At 46.2% G+C, this 13,940-nt stretch overlaps 1 protein-coding gene across 5 annotated transcripts in view; it reads left to right on the forward strand.

Moving 5' to 3' along the window:
* The first annotated feature begins 2,913 nt into the window (after positions 1-2,913).
* The window catches only part of Cracd (capping protein inhibiting regulator of actin dynamics), a 206,504-nt gene continuing 195,477 nt past the window's right edge, over positions 2,914-13,940 (forward strand). For 4 of the 5 annotated variants that reach the window (XM_060380785.1, XM_060380788.1, XM_060380790.1 and 1 more), the window contains exon 1: positions 3,285-3,424. The gene's annotated coding sequence lies outside the window, so the exon portion shown is untranslated. Of the gene's footprint in view, positions 3,030-3,284; positions 3,425-13,940 lie in introns of those variants that run through there. The other variant, XM_060380786.1, reaches the window with a different exon arrangement.

Below are 13,940 nucleotides of genomic sequence, written 5' to 3' on the forward strand. Positions count from 1 at the left end.
TTGTATGAGAGAAGGGGGAAAAAGGAAGTTTCAGAGGCTGGGGATGGAGTTAAGTCATGAGCCATGTGCCTAGTGTGTGAGGTCCTGCTTCAATTCTCAGCACTGAAAAAGCAAATAAACAAAACAAAACATAAACCAGGTGGGTAGGGTTTTGATATAAATTTCTAACCCATTGACTTTTGGCCAAAGAGTGTAGCATGTATGATTTGACCTTTGAAACTTGTTGAGATTTGTTGTATTTTTGTCTGAGACTTGAATTTTTTGATGAACGTTGTTTTATTACAGAATGTATGTTTTCTGTTTGTTGGATACACGCTTGGTCAAGCTTTTAGATCAAGTTTGTTAACTTCTATGTAGTTCTCTGTCACTTTCAAAGAAAATATAAAACACATCTTGCTATAAAATCAGACTTGCATACTTCCCTTTTCTCTTGGGTTTCCCCTTAATTCATATTTTCTGTTGTCAGGTACACAGACTTTCAATATTTTGCTTGCAATTTTTATCACTTGGCACATTTTACCCTGAACTCTCTATCATCACATGTCAACAATGCATCACATCCTCTCTTCTTCAAAAACAGCTTTATCGAGGGGTCTGCAGCGATGGCTCAGTCAGGAAACGTCTTACCGGGCAAGCATGAGGACCTAAGTTTGGATGCATGGAATCTCACACAGAAGAGTGCTGAGCATGGCAGCACGTGCCTGTAATCCCAGACCTCGTGAGGCGAACATAGGAGGCTCATGGGGCTTGTGGCCACCCTGTCTAGCTGTGAATTGATAAATTCCAGGCTCACCGAGAAATTGTCTCAAAAAATACGATGAAGAATGATTGAGGAAGACAGCCAATGTCTACCTCTGGCTTCCACAGACATAGGCACATAAGTGCATGTGAGCCTGCACATATATGTGCACACATGAACGCATACAAAGGCAAACGAAAAGATTTAAAATAGCTTGGACAGCTTTATTGCTATTCACCACTGTCCTATATGAGTCAATGATATCTAAGGAAACCCACAGTTGCAAAGCCAGTTCCACAACTTTAGAACATGCTCATCTTTCCAAATACCCACTTTCTATTTTCCTCCAACTCACCTTCCTCACATGACCCGTGGTTGTTTCAGGAGAGTTGCCTGTCTACGTACTCAGTCTAAGAGCCCATGCCATATTTGGTCTTTTGCGTCTGGTTTCTTTCACTTGCAATGTTCTCAAGGGTCAGCCCTGATATACACAAGGCTCATATATGTGTTAATTAGTACTTCGTTCCTTTTGTTGCAAAATAATGTCCTTAGATGCCTCTATTATTAGTTGGATTTTGGCTTGCCCTCTCCAAACCATCACTGTGAGGTTTTTTTTTTTTTCCTAAGAGTTTGATAGGTTTAGCTCTCACGTTCATGCTTAGCATGTATTTTAAGTTGATTCTTATATAATTTTTTTTGCATATAGATATTCAGTTATCCTTATGTTTTCTTTTGTTGGTATGAACTATGAACCAGTATGCCTGAGCAGTCAGAAGGAAGACACTCTGTCAAACGTGGCACCTTCTAAGCAGGAAAGTTTAATATGGAGCCACTTTGAAGGTTTCCGTTAGTCTGCAGCCATCCTACCCTGAATGTGCCGAGTTTGGTCTGAAATTTTCCGTTATCGTAGCATGAACTTAATAGCTCCTTGCTAACTATTCCATGGACTGTTGTTATTGATATGGTGTCATAGTCAAAAGCCAAGACAAATAGCTCAAAAGATAGTCAAGGCATCCTCTTAGCTTCTGACTTGAAGTCTGATACATAGTCACTAGAACATTCCTATGTGAGCCTCAACTCCCTAGAATATTTAACAGCATGAAAGCAGTCATATTTGTCTTACAAAATGAAAAGACAGTAGACCTACACTTGCATAAATTTGAATTTTTTATAGAGTGGTTCTTGTGCAGTTGGCATGAGCATCAAGAGTATAATGTAGCCAGAAAAAGCCCCCCGTTGTATGTTCTGCCCAGATTTCATTTTGAACTTCTAGTGCTACCAAACCAAAAGGAATCTGCTCAACACTTTCTAAAACTCATTATTCTTATCTGAAGTAAGGCAGCCATGGCTTAGGGCATGTGCAGGCAATGATCAGTGAAACAGCACGTATGCTCTTAAAAATTCACAACCAAAACTTAGGCTGACGTTTAATTGAAACTGTTAGCCAGGCCAGGTGTGCTGGCACCTGCCTGTAATTCCAGCACTTGGGAGGCAGAGGCAGGCAGATCTCTGTGAGTTCGAGGCCAGCCTGGTCTACAGAGCGAGTTTCAGGGCAGCCAGGGCTGTAGACAGAGAAACCCTGTCTCGAAAAACAAAACAAAAAGAACCCCAAAAACAACAACAACAAAAATTATCCAGCAAAACAATTGGCTAACCTGCCACCCAATAGGATTTCCAGAATCGGTCTCTTCTGAGTCACTGGCGAGGCCAGCATTGAGATTATCAGCCCTGTCTTGGTCACTGGGACCTTTCATTCGTTATGGAGTAAATGTTAGGGTTGGCTTTGGGCATCTTTTGTAACTGAAAATCTTTGCTTTGTTTGGTTTGCTTTGTTCCACGAGAAAACTAAATTAATTTTGGTATCCCTGTATTCGTAGCAACAAAGTATGGAGTCAGGTCTCATTGCTTTAGCTAACCCACAAAAGGAAGAGATAATCTTTCTCCCTAAGATATCAAAGTCAATATTTAATTTCCTTATGAGTGGGGCCAAGAATGACCAACGTCAGTGCGTTCAAATGCACTGAGTAGTTTTTCAGTCTCGGGAGGGACATCCTTCCACTTGTGAGACTCAGGAGTTCCAGATCCATTCTGCTGCGGTGCAGGGCGAAAGGTCTCTATGGTCCAGGTCGCTTGAGTGAGTGAGCGCTTCATGCAAATACCCGGGACTTGACTTGTCATCTCGAGAGGACAGCGACTGATGGTCCTGGCCTCTTGCCCCTTGCAAGGTGCGCCTCGACTACTGCATTCGGCCCTGGCTGGGTTCATTCCCGCAGCGGGTGGAGAGGCCACTGTAAGTCCCACCCGGAGCCCCGGGCTACCTGCTGGTTTCGGGTCAGCCGGGGCGCGGAGCCGTCGGGGTGGAGGGGGGGCGCGCCGTCGGATCTCTGGACTGGCCAAGCGCTGCGGTCCCCGGGAGGGGCGGGCGCGGGTCCGAGCGGCCGAGGCGCGGGCGGGCGGGCGGGCAAGCGGGCGGAGCATGTGACCGCGGCGCGCGGGGCCGGGCGCGCAGTGCCGCGCGGTGGCGGCGGCGGGGAGAGCAATGGAGGCCGCGGGCTCCTGAGAGCCGGGCGCGCTGGCTGGGGCTGCCGCCGCCGCTGCTGGAGCTGCTGCCGCCGCCGCTGCTGCTGCCGAGCCTCCGCGGGCCAGGACGCTCCCGGGACGCGCGTCGCTCCGTCCGAACGGCAGGTGAGCGCCCGCGGCCCGCGGGGACAGACAATGGGCGGCTTCTCCCTCCGGGCGGGCCCGACCGAGTCCCGGGGCGCGGGAGGTCTTTGGGGGCGGCGACCCTCCCTCCCCAGCGCGCGCCACGGCCCCTCTCTTCCGGACCTCGGCGGGGCGTGCGCGCCCCCGGGTCCCCGGGACGAACCTGCGGGCCGGCTGCAGCCCGGGGAACTTGCCGGGAGCGTGGGACCCGCGCCGCCCCGCGCCCCTGCCCGCGCCCTGCCCGCGTCCCCCGGTCCCTCCACCGCGCACAGCCGGACCTCGCCAGCCCGGAGCCGGGATGCGTAGCGGCTCAGCCTCGTCCCCCGGGCTGCACGGCTTTGTTTAACCTCCACTGCCGGGCCGGTGCGCGCCAACTCTCGCTGCCCCGGTTCTGAGGAGCCACCGGTCTGCTGGCAGAGGCGAACAAAGGTTTCCCTCCCCGGGCCGGAGCCGCCGGGCGCCGCGCGCCGCCGGGGCGTGAACCGGGCTCGCCGTGGTCTTCTCCCACCGCGAAGGTCTCCCCGCAGCTCTAAACGCCCTTTCTCAGGGAGAGCTCTGTGGGGGGCGAGGTTGGACCTCTAACCCCTTGAATGCGGTGGGTGGGGTATGGCTTTTTAAAAGCACCGAGTGTCAGCCAAGAACAGACGTTTGGATTTTCACGTTAGATGCTTTCACACCCGAGACATCGCAATGCTTTTCTGAATTGTGGGTTTTAAGGGAAGAGTGTCGATTTTTTTTTTTTTTTTTTTTTTGAGATGTTGATTCGGTGTAGGGGGAGGGTGGAGAGGACCTAGTAACTGTGACCATGTGCTGTGAAATTTTAATATGGTTTTACGGATAAAGGCCGGGAAGCTGATCTGGCATTGGGTGTAGATTGAGGGTGTGTGTGTGTGTGTGTGTGTGTGTGTGTGTGTTAGGGAGGTGGCAGTCAGGAAGGGGAGTGGTTAGAATACAAAGGATAGGGCAATTTTAGTAAAAGGTTTGAGCAGATATCCCATGGCAAATGAGCAATTCATTAAGCTGTCGGTTAAATCGATGTTCCCCCTTTAAAAAAATTCTCTACAGTAGTTGTTGAATTATATAATAAAAATGGCCAACTGTCATTTGGCATTGTTTGTGACTCGGGCATCTGGACAATTTTGAATAATGTTTAGAGTCAACAAAGGGAGGGCACCTTCACGGCCACAGCCTTTATTACTTGGGAGACGCCTGGCCTTCCCACCCAAACCCCCAAGAGAAAATTGCCTATGAGGAAAAAGAAATTCAGAGGACAGTTTTTAAAAGAAACATTTGAAAATGTGTCTTGTATAGGTTATGTGGTTGCATTATGGATTATGTTAACTCAAAAATGTGTGTGTGGAGTGTCTGCAATTGTATAGATAGATAGATAGATTACTATTGATTAGTTAAATTTTACTCCAGAGTTTTTATTTAGAATCACCTGTAACAACTGAGAAACTTTCAAGACTTGGCAGTATAAGCCGAGCACTGAATCTGGAGCCAGGAAGATAATGATGCTGGCGTGATAGACTTAGGTAATTGGAATAAGAAACAAAACTATACAGCTCTTCATAGATTACAAGGCGTTGTGATAGCACAAGCCATTATTGCTGGGTGAAAAAGCTGCATTTTGCGTTTTTCCTTATACAGTTCTGTAACAATTATCTTTCGTCCGTTTTTACGTATGTTTGTATGTGTGTGTACTACTCACCAGTGTGTGCGCGTGCACGCATGAGCGCGTGCATGGTGTGTGTGTGTGTGTGTGTGTGTGTGTGCAGCCTGTGGAGGCTAGTGGTTTGATGTTCTCCATCTTGTATTTTGAGACAGGGTCTCTCACTGAATTGGACCTGAAGCTCTGATATCAGTTTGGCTGGACTGGCTGTTCCCCCCAGCAGCTTCTCCACATACTGTCTTTTATATGTGGGCTGAGGGTCCAAACTCAGGTCCTCCACGATCTGCATTTGTTTCTTTTCTTTCTTTCTTTTCTTTGGGACAGTCTCATTTAGTCCTGCCTGGCTTCGACCTCATTGTGTAGCCCAGAATGCAGGGAAGTCCTGATCCTTCTGCCTCCACCTCCAGAAAGCTGGGATTGTGGGTGTGTGCCTCCATGCTGAGCCCCAGTCCGTATTTCTGATGTGGCACGGAGTGGTCTTCAGCAGTTAGTGATGGAAAGAATAGGCTGGGGATAAAAATGAAAATGAATAAAATATGCGTGCAGGTGTGGCAGGCTGGCTTTCATGAACGTTTGCTGAAGACCTGCTACGTACCTACAACTGCAGAGCATTTCCACACTGTTTTCATGAAAGCCTGGTGCCTGCCTTTTATGGTCATAGTTGGTTTGCATATTCATGAAGCGCGGGGCCTTCTAGGTGGTCCCAGTGAAGCTCTCCTTTAGCTGGAGAGGACAGTAGGACATTTCACTTGCTAAGTGTGCTTATTTTTCACAGTCTCCTTGTGCAACACAGTGGCAGATGATATCATTCCGATTTGTAGGTAAGGAAATCTAGATACAGTGGGATTAAATGACTTGCCAACTCTTGCCACCAAAGCAACAGTGCCAGGGGCAGAGGCTGGAATGCAAGCCTGCTTGCTGCTTCGGCCCCTGAATCTCAACCTCCCCTGAGCCATTCCGCAACCCTGAAAAATGACACTCTAGCTAAAGCCATGGGAAAAGTCTACAGCCAGGATAAATTTTATACAAGGAATAGCAAGTAAGTAAGCCAAAGTCTTGAGTTGAGGGACTGCGTTTGCAAATGGCTGCCCTTGTAAGGAGCCTTTTGTCTTGGCAAGTAGTTCAAAATTTCGGTCTCCTCCTCTGTGAGGTTCCTTCTTCCTGAAGGAATTTTGTGAGGGTCAAATGAAACGACAGGCACGTATCTTTTGCACAATATCAAACACCAGCTAAACAGTTAAGGATAGCTTATTTTTATCCTCACTATTCAAAGGTAAAAGGGTGGAATATATTGAATTCTAGGATATATTGTTCCTTGGTATACAGACGCGCAGTGCGTGCATGCTTGTGTGCGTGTGTGATTTTTTTTTTTTTTTTTTTTTTTTAGGACTGGGGCTAGGAGCGTGCAGATGCGAGGCAGTCTGCCCATGTCCCCATCCTGTGGCTTTTGGGGACAGAGTTGCTGTAAAGTCTAGCCTTCCGCCTCAATCTCCCAGCTGCTGGAATTGTTGACCCACACACCACCGTGTCCATCATCAGTGACACATGTTTAAGCCCTTGAAGTATGTTTAGATTTTTCTACGTGTGTTTCCTAAATCATTCTTAAGATGCTGCTTTAGCTCCACTGAAGAGTCCAGTGCTTCCGAAAGCACTGACAGGAAGGATTGCCAGGGGAAGCGCACCCGGGAAAAATCCGTTGTTGCGTCTCTACGCTTTTCCTTCAAAATCTTCACCTCAGGTGAAATTTGAATATTAAATAACATATGAAAATACATTCTTAGAGGATCAAATGGTGAAGCACTTGCCTAGGACATCCGAGGGAGCCCAGCCTCCCCCCATCCCAAAACATACGTGTTTCTTAAACATTTCTTTCTTTGGTAATTGACATTTACTGAGTATTTCTCGTGGTCAAGGCCCCAAGCTAAGCAGTCTATTTAGGCATTATCTAATTTAACCCTCACAACTGTCCCGGCAGGAGGCCTTATGTTTCTGTTTGATAACTGAAGTTAGGACTCAATGAGCTTTTTATGAACTTGTAAAAGGTCCCAAAGTTAGTGAGGGACAATGAGGGGGTTCAAATTGAGTCCTGTTGGACCCCAAATCGTGTCTCTGCTCTTGACCCCGCTTCTCTTCTGGATTCCCTTCCCAGTGACTGCGGCAGAGAGTTCATGCCTTAAGTAAAACCATAAATTTGGGTGGCAACATTAAAATTTTCCCTAATAGAGCACATGTTTTATAGCTTCCTTTGAAAGCACTCATTTGAAGTCCATTTCTAACTTAGTTTATATGTATGAGAGCTTACACAGGAAACCAGTAATTCATTTTGACTTGGCTGGTCTTTAAAGTAAATATTTTGGAATAGCTTCTCAGGTTTTTGTGATAGAGTCAATTAATTGGTCATTTTTATTGCATGCCCAAAGGTTTAATATATCTTCAGAAGAGACACAGTATAGCTGTGTAACTATAAAAAGACTTCATTACAAATGCGTGTCGGCTGTTGTTAAGGCACAAATGAAGACTTAAAAGCCACAGAGGGTACTTTATAGTGTATTGATCGGTCTCAAAATCACAAAGTACATGTAAGAATCCACCATCAACTATTATACATGTATATTGAATATATATTTCAATTTTTTAATATATATTTCAGTTTTTAAATCAGCATTTCCTACGTTTTAGTAATTACTTGATTGTAATATATGTTGTTTCTGGGACTCCCCCACTCTTTTTTTTAAAATTAAAATTTTTTTTTTACTAATTATAGTTTATTCACTTTGTATCCCAGCTGTTTCTCTTTGTACCCCAGCTGGACTCTCCCACTCTTAAAAAATGTTGTTAGGAAGCTGCAAAAATGGCTCAGGGGATAAAGTTTTTGCTGTGCAGACATGGGGACCTGAGTTTGGATCCCTATCACCCACATAAAATGTAGGACATGGTGGCATGTATCTTTAACCCCAATAATAGGGGTGGAAATAGGGGCTCCCAAGGGCTTGCTGGCCAGCCAGGCTAGCAAGAATGGCCAACTCCAGATGCAGTGAAGGACGCTAGCTCAAAGACTGTAAGATGGAGAGGCAGTTGAGTACAAGCACTTTCTTAAAGCGCTGCCCTTTTATTTTTTTGAGATAGAGTCTCATGTAGCCCAGGTTAGCCTCCAGAACTTTATGTAACTGAGACTGGCCTTGAAACCCTGATCGTCCTGCTTACCTCTCAGATGCTAGCACTCCGAGCAAACGTGCCATCCCACCCCTCTCCTAACCTTCCCTTAACCACTTTGTTAAATTAAATTGGACAAAACTTTTCGTCTTTCAAGGCTTCTTTTTAATGTTTAATGTGAGAGAGAGCGAGCAGATGCCTCCAGAGGCCAGAAGAAGGGTTATATCCTCAGGAGCTGGAGTTACAGATGGTTGTGAGCCATCCTATGTGGGTGTTGGGAACTGAACTTGGCTCTTCAGGAGGAGCACCGAGCATTCTTAATCGCTGAGTTGTCTCTCCAGCGCTCAGATTTAACTTTTAAATTATATGTGTGTTTATGCGCATACATGTGGGGTAATGTGCGCGGTGCAGGCGTGCGCACAGGCTAATGGTGCCGGTTCCTCTGGACCTGGGGTCACGGGTGGTTGTGAGCCATCCAGCCTGGACACTGGCAACTACGTTTGGGTCCTCTGCAGGAGCAGCACACGATGCTAACTGGAGCCATCTCTCCGGCCCAGAAGCTGGCAATTTTAAAAATCAGGGTTTGTATAGATAATGGTACCTTGAAGAAGCAGCTTAATGATGTACGCGTTTTTGGAAATTTGTGTATTTTTGCTTGTCAGTCTTCATGCTCTTCTGAGATTAGTTACAACTGCATGTAGATATAGTTGTACTTATTGTTAAACACTCAGTTTTGTCCTTAGGTTGCCTATGAAAAAAATCATTTTGTAAGCTGGACCGGCCTATAATCCCGGTGTTCAGATCACCGAGGCAGAAGGAGTTCAAGGGCAGCCTTGTTACATAGGAAGGCGTGTCCCAAACCAGACAAAACAGAAGCAAGCCCTCCCAAGCCTTATAAAAATGGCTTTTTTTTTTTTGCATCTAATGAAACTGTCTATTATTGTAGTGGTCCAGGCCCATTGGCACAGCAATGAGGGTTTTATCTTTATTAATTTATTCCTTTTATTTTCTAATCCTTAACCCCTAGTGAACTGTCATAATTTTTGTGAGAATCAAGAAACTTAGCTTCTTGATGATGGTGCACACCTTTAGTCCAGCACTTGGAAGGGAGAGGCAGGCGGATGTCTGGGTTGGAGACCAGCCTGGTCTACAGAGGAAGTTCAAGAATAGACAGGGCTACACAGAAAAAGCCTGTCTCTAAAAACAAGACACAAAAAGAAACTTGGCTGTTGGATGGTCATAGTTGCTGTAATTTATGTTTAGGGAGTTAATAAATTTGGTTCTCATTATATTTTTATCCGTTTTATTCTTGGTGTGGCATTCTTAAAGACAGACACCAAGTCATTTTGAATATTTTCCTGTACCGATGGCTTTGAAGCATAGGAGTGTGGCTGTTTGCAGTTTAGAGGCGTGATTTCCACATGTGTGAGCAGTCAAAGGTTGCAGACCCCTTATTCATAAGAGGAACCTGATTATAAAGACTGTAAGTACAAAGACAGAAGGCGCCTCAAAGAGATGCTTCCTAGCCAGGCAGTGGTAAAGTGACATTGCTACATATATTGAAGAAGCCAAATAGAATAGCACACGGATACGCTTTAATATTCTAGAAAGTTCCCTTGTGTGTGTTCCTTAAAGCATTAGCGATGCAAAGGGTAGTACTAGAACCCTCAGCAGCCTTTCTGCATGTCTGTGGGCTGTGTACTGCGCTGAGAGGAGGCGTCAGGATGCTTGCCTCTCAGATTGGTGCTGTGTTCAAGTGACTGAGGAAGGGACACAGAAAATGCTTCTCCCAAACACTGGAGGAAGTCAGAAGTCAGTGGCTTTCAGAGGCAGGTGGTGAGAACAGGAAGGGAAAGGGGATAGTAGCTGCTCAGAGGAGTTAATCCAAGAGAGCAGAAAAGAGGACCAGCTTGTTCTCCCCCTGGTCTGGGGGAGAAACAAGCAGACCCATCACCGACAAAGGTTTGGCTGGCACCAAGGGACATCCGGGCACAGGCTCGGGGTGAGGCTGGGCTGCTTGAACGCGTGGTAATTGTTTAAGCTGGAGTCGGTAAATTATCAGTGAGAGTTCACATGTGTAATTGTTAGCCTGTGTTTCCCTTGTCTGGGAGAAGGGAAAAGGAAAGAAACACCACAATCCTGAGATCGCCATTAACGACAAAACCAACCGTCACAGCCACAGCCATGAGTGGTCACCAGTGAGGATGGTTCTCAGTGTGGGTTCTTGGGGGTGCTGTGACAGAGCCAGCAGGGCAGTTTAGACCCCGGTGTGACCCAGGCTCCCCTGAACCACTGCTTCAATTCTTCCTTCTTCTTCTTCTTCTTTTTTTTTTTTGAGAAGTTCTTGAAAAAATAAAATTTCAATTTTTCATTTAAAATTTAAATACACATAAAACATACAAGTTACACATAATAATGGGGCATCGTGTGTGATGTTTCCATCTACGTACACGTTGAGTGATTATGTGAATCCAGGGAAACGTCTCGTTTTGCTCTGAAGAACTCTTAACAGTACACCTTGGGTGACTTTTTCCTCTTTGGGTGTCCCAGTGACAGACGCTGTGATGTTTCCTGGCTTCCGTTATGACGCTCCTGCCGGTCCCAGTTTGTGATGGGTTAAGTGGATGAGGCCGGGTCCTAGGCCCAGTGCCTGGGAAGGCTAGCTAGCTTCGCTTTGTTCTGCAGTTGCCTAATGCGCTCTTATCCCAGACCAGCCATCTGGCGGAGGCAGATCTCTCATCACAAAGGGACTCGTAAACAATACAGCGCATATGCCGGTGGGGGAGCCTCGGGGATCTCTCTGTAGATGCTGAGTAATGGGGGAAATGACTGCAAATCATGTGCAGATTTTTATTTCACAGCATCCTCTTAATAGGTGGATGATAACACGGTCATCAGAACATTTTCTTGGTCATTCTTATTGAACTCTCATATTACCTTCTCTTTTCTTTCTTTTTTTTTTTTAAGATGCCTCAATGATTCCACAATCACTTGTACGTTGTCTGGAATGTTCTTAACAAACCTGGAGGTTTTTAGGAGGTGGTGAGAGTGGGGGCAGGGTTACGGTAGTAGAAGGGACAATTCACTGGTTTACACAGCCACTAAGTCCAAAAGAACAATGTTCCAATGAGAACAAAACATCGTGTTTTGTTTGTTTGTTTGTTTGAGGTTGCTTAGAGTTTCTGGAGAGCTATTTTGTAGGCTTTCTAAGGGCACCCTGATCTGTAAATCTGTTGTCTTCTTTATTAGAATATCTTGTGGTGCTGAGAGAAGGGCCAGCGGGTAATTAGACCCGTGCAGCGGCATATGGCCTCACTGTTCCCAGGAGATGTGCTGACAGCCTAAAATATGTGCTGGGTTATTAGGAGGAGAAAGGTTGTAAAAATATGCCATTTGTAACTTTAAAATGTTTATTACACCTTGAAATAGTATCATTTTGGCTATGATAGATTAGATAAAATACTGACCGGTCTTGATTTTGGCCGTCTTTATGGTTTTCATCAGTGTCTCCATTAGAAAATTTATAATTGTGTACAAAGCTTGCACTGTATTTCTGTTAGGCATCACTGATCTAGACCGGCCCCTCCGATTAGAGGCTGGGTCACTGAGCTGAGCTCTCCATATCCCAGAGCGCTCCCTGTTAGTAGGCTGGGCACTCAGGAAAGCAGGAACTCTGGACCACCAGTGGGCTGTTTAGTGCGCTCAGCTGTCCTGTGTCAGGAGGCCTATGCTGGTGTCATTGCGTGTTGGACATGATGCTAGTTACACATTCATCCAAAGGCGGGGTGATTTCATTATGTTCATAATGTTATTTAGGCTGTTACACCTTCTGAAATGGGGTAGGGGTGCCGTAGTTTTATCTAATTCTGAGAAAAGCGTATTAAAATGTTGGACATTAGGGGTGGGGGATGGTTCAGGTGGTCAAGTGTTTAGTGTATTCTCTGACATCCATGTCAAAAGGCCAGGCATGGGGGTGCATGCCTTTAATCACAGGGCTGGGGATGTGTAGCCGGGAGGACTCCTGGGACTTCCCGGCCAAATGGGTGAGCTGTAAGTTCAGTGAGAGACCCCGTGTCGGACAATAAGCTGAAGTGATGAAGAAGGTACCCAGTATTGACTCCTCGCCTTCTCACACACACACATGCACTTGCACACACATGAACACAGATACACAACAACAACAAACAGATGTTACCGGTTGTAACTGTGGGGAAAACAGAGAGGGTGTCAGTCAAGCACTCTGACATGTATTTCTTATGGGGAGTCACAGGTGAACCACGGACAGAGGAGCTGTAGGCTGGGTTGTAAGCGGCTCCAGAGTGGCATGGTTAATATCTTACAGGTGTCTATGTTAGGTAACATTGAGTCTAGTATTTCTTTCTGGTACATGCTCAGTTCCTAGTGATGATCAGCTTCTTATCAATAACCAGTGAGCGACAATTATTTTAGGGAACTCGAAGCTTCGCTTAAAGTCGTAAGCCAGATGCTGTTGGTATTTACAAATCTCTCCTTTTAAAGGGGCAAGGGGAAGAAGATAAGTGATTGCTACGCAAATGTGGCGTGGGGACACAATTTTAGCTTACGATTTTCTGCGCTTTCTGCTGGTTACAGATAGCTCTGGTTGGTTCTAGGTACAGAGAAACAAAACAGGATGTCACTTTCCACACTTACCCTGGGGTATAGAAAGTGAGTGCCTGTGTCCTATGTTATGACCCTTAGTGAAAAGTACCATTTCCATCCTCTAGCCCAAATCTGTCTACTGTAAATGTGCGGGGCATCCCAGCATAGCACGAATAGGATGACAGTTTGGGGATAGATTACATGGATATGACATGGCAAACCTCTATCTATAATGTTTGTCAGTGTTTTATTAAATCATTTATTCTTATTTTATGTGCACTGGTGTCTGGCCAGCATGTATGTCTGTGTGAGGGTGTCAGGTCCCCTGGAACTGGAGTTACAGACAGTTGTGAGCTGCCGTGTGGGTGCTGGGAATTGAACCTGCGTCCTCTGGAAGAGCAGCCAGTGCTCTTAACTGCTGAGCCATCTCTCCGGCCCCTTGTCATAGTTTCTAAATTAAAAACAAAACAGAAAAAAAAATCCTCTGTTGTTGTTGAACAGTGCATTCTGGTAGACGTTTGGTGACTTGCTAGCTGATTTCACGTGCAGTAAGGATTAATGACATCCTCTTTCTAGCAGTGAGAGATGGTCCCCTTTGGGCTCTTTCAATGGGCAGCCATGATGGTGGCATCTGGCTGGGCAACAGGAATCATGCTGAATGTGGAAAGGCAGGACGTCCCCTGTGGATCCTCTCCTCCCTTGCCACTTGCAGCTGTTTGTGCTGGACGCTGTGGAGCTGTTAGCTGATAGAAAAGTAAAGAGTTCACACTTGGCTGGAGAAGAGCTGACAGGGCAGAGCTTAGAGGGTCACCGTGGCATGAGACCTTGGAGGAAGGAGCGATGTTTCTGGAGAGGAGGGAAGAATGAGGGAAGAGCAGGAGGAAGAGAAGGCACCACTATACACCAGGAAGCCATCCCTTACCAGTCACCGAGCCTACAGGCAATTTGACCCCAGACTCGCCAGCCTCTGGAGCTGGTGTGAAAATATTCCTGTTATAGCAAATCACTCACTCAGTCTCTGAACTTCTGAGCAGCGGACGCATGGGGTGGGGG

This window comes from Meriones unguiculatus, chromosome 3 (assembly GCF_030254825.1).
Source record: "Meriones unguiculatus strain TT.TT164.6M chromosome 3, Bangor_MerUng_6.1, whole genome shotgun sequence".
NCBI lineage: Eukaryota > Metazoa > Chordata > Mammalia > Rodentia > Muridae > Meriones > Meriones unguiculatus.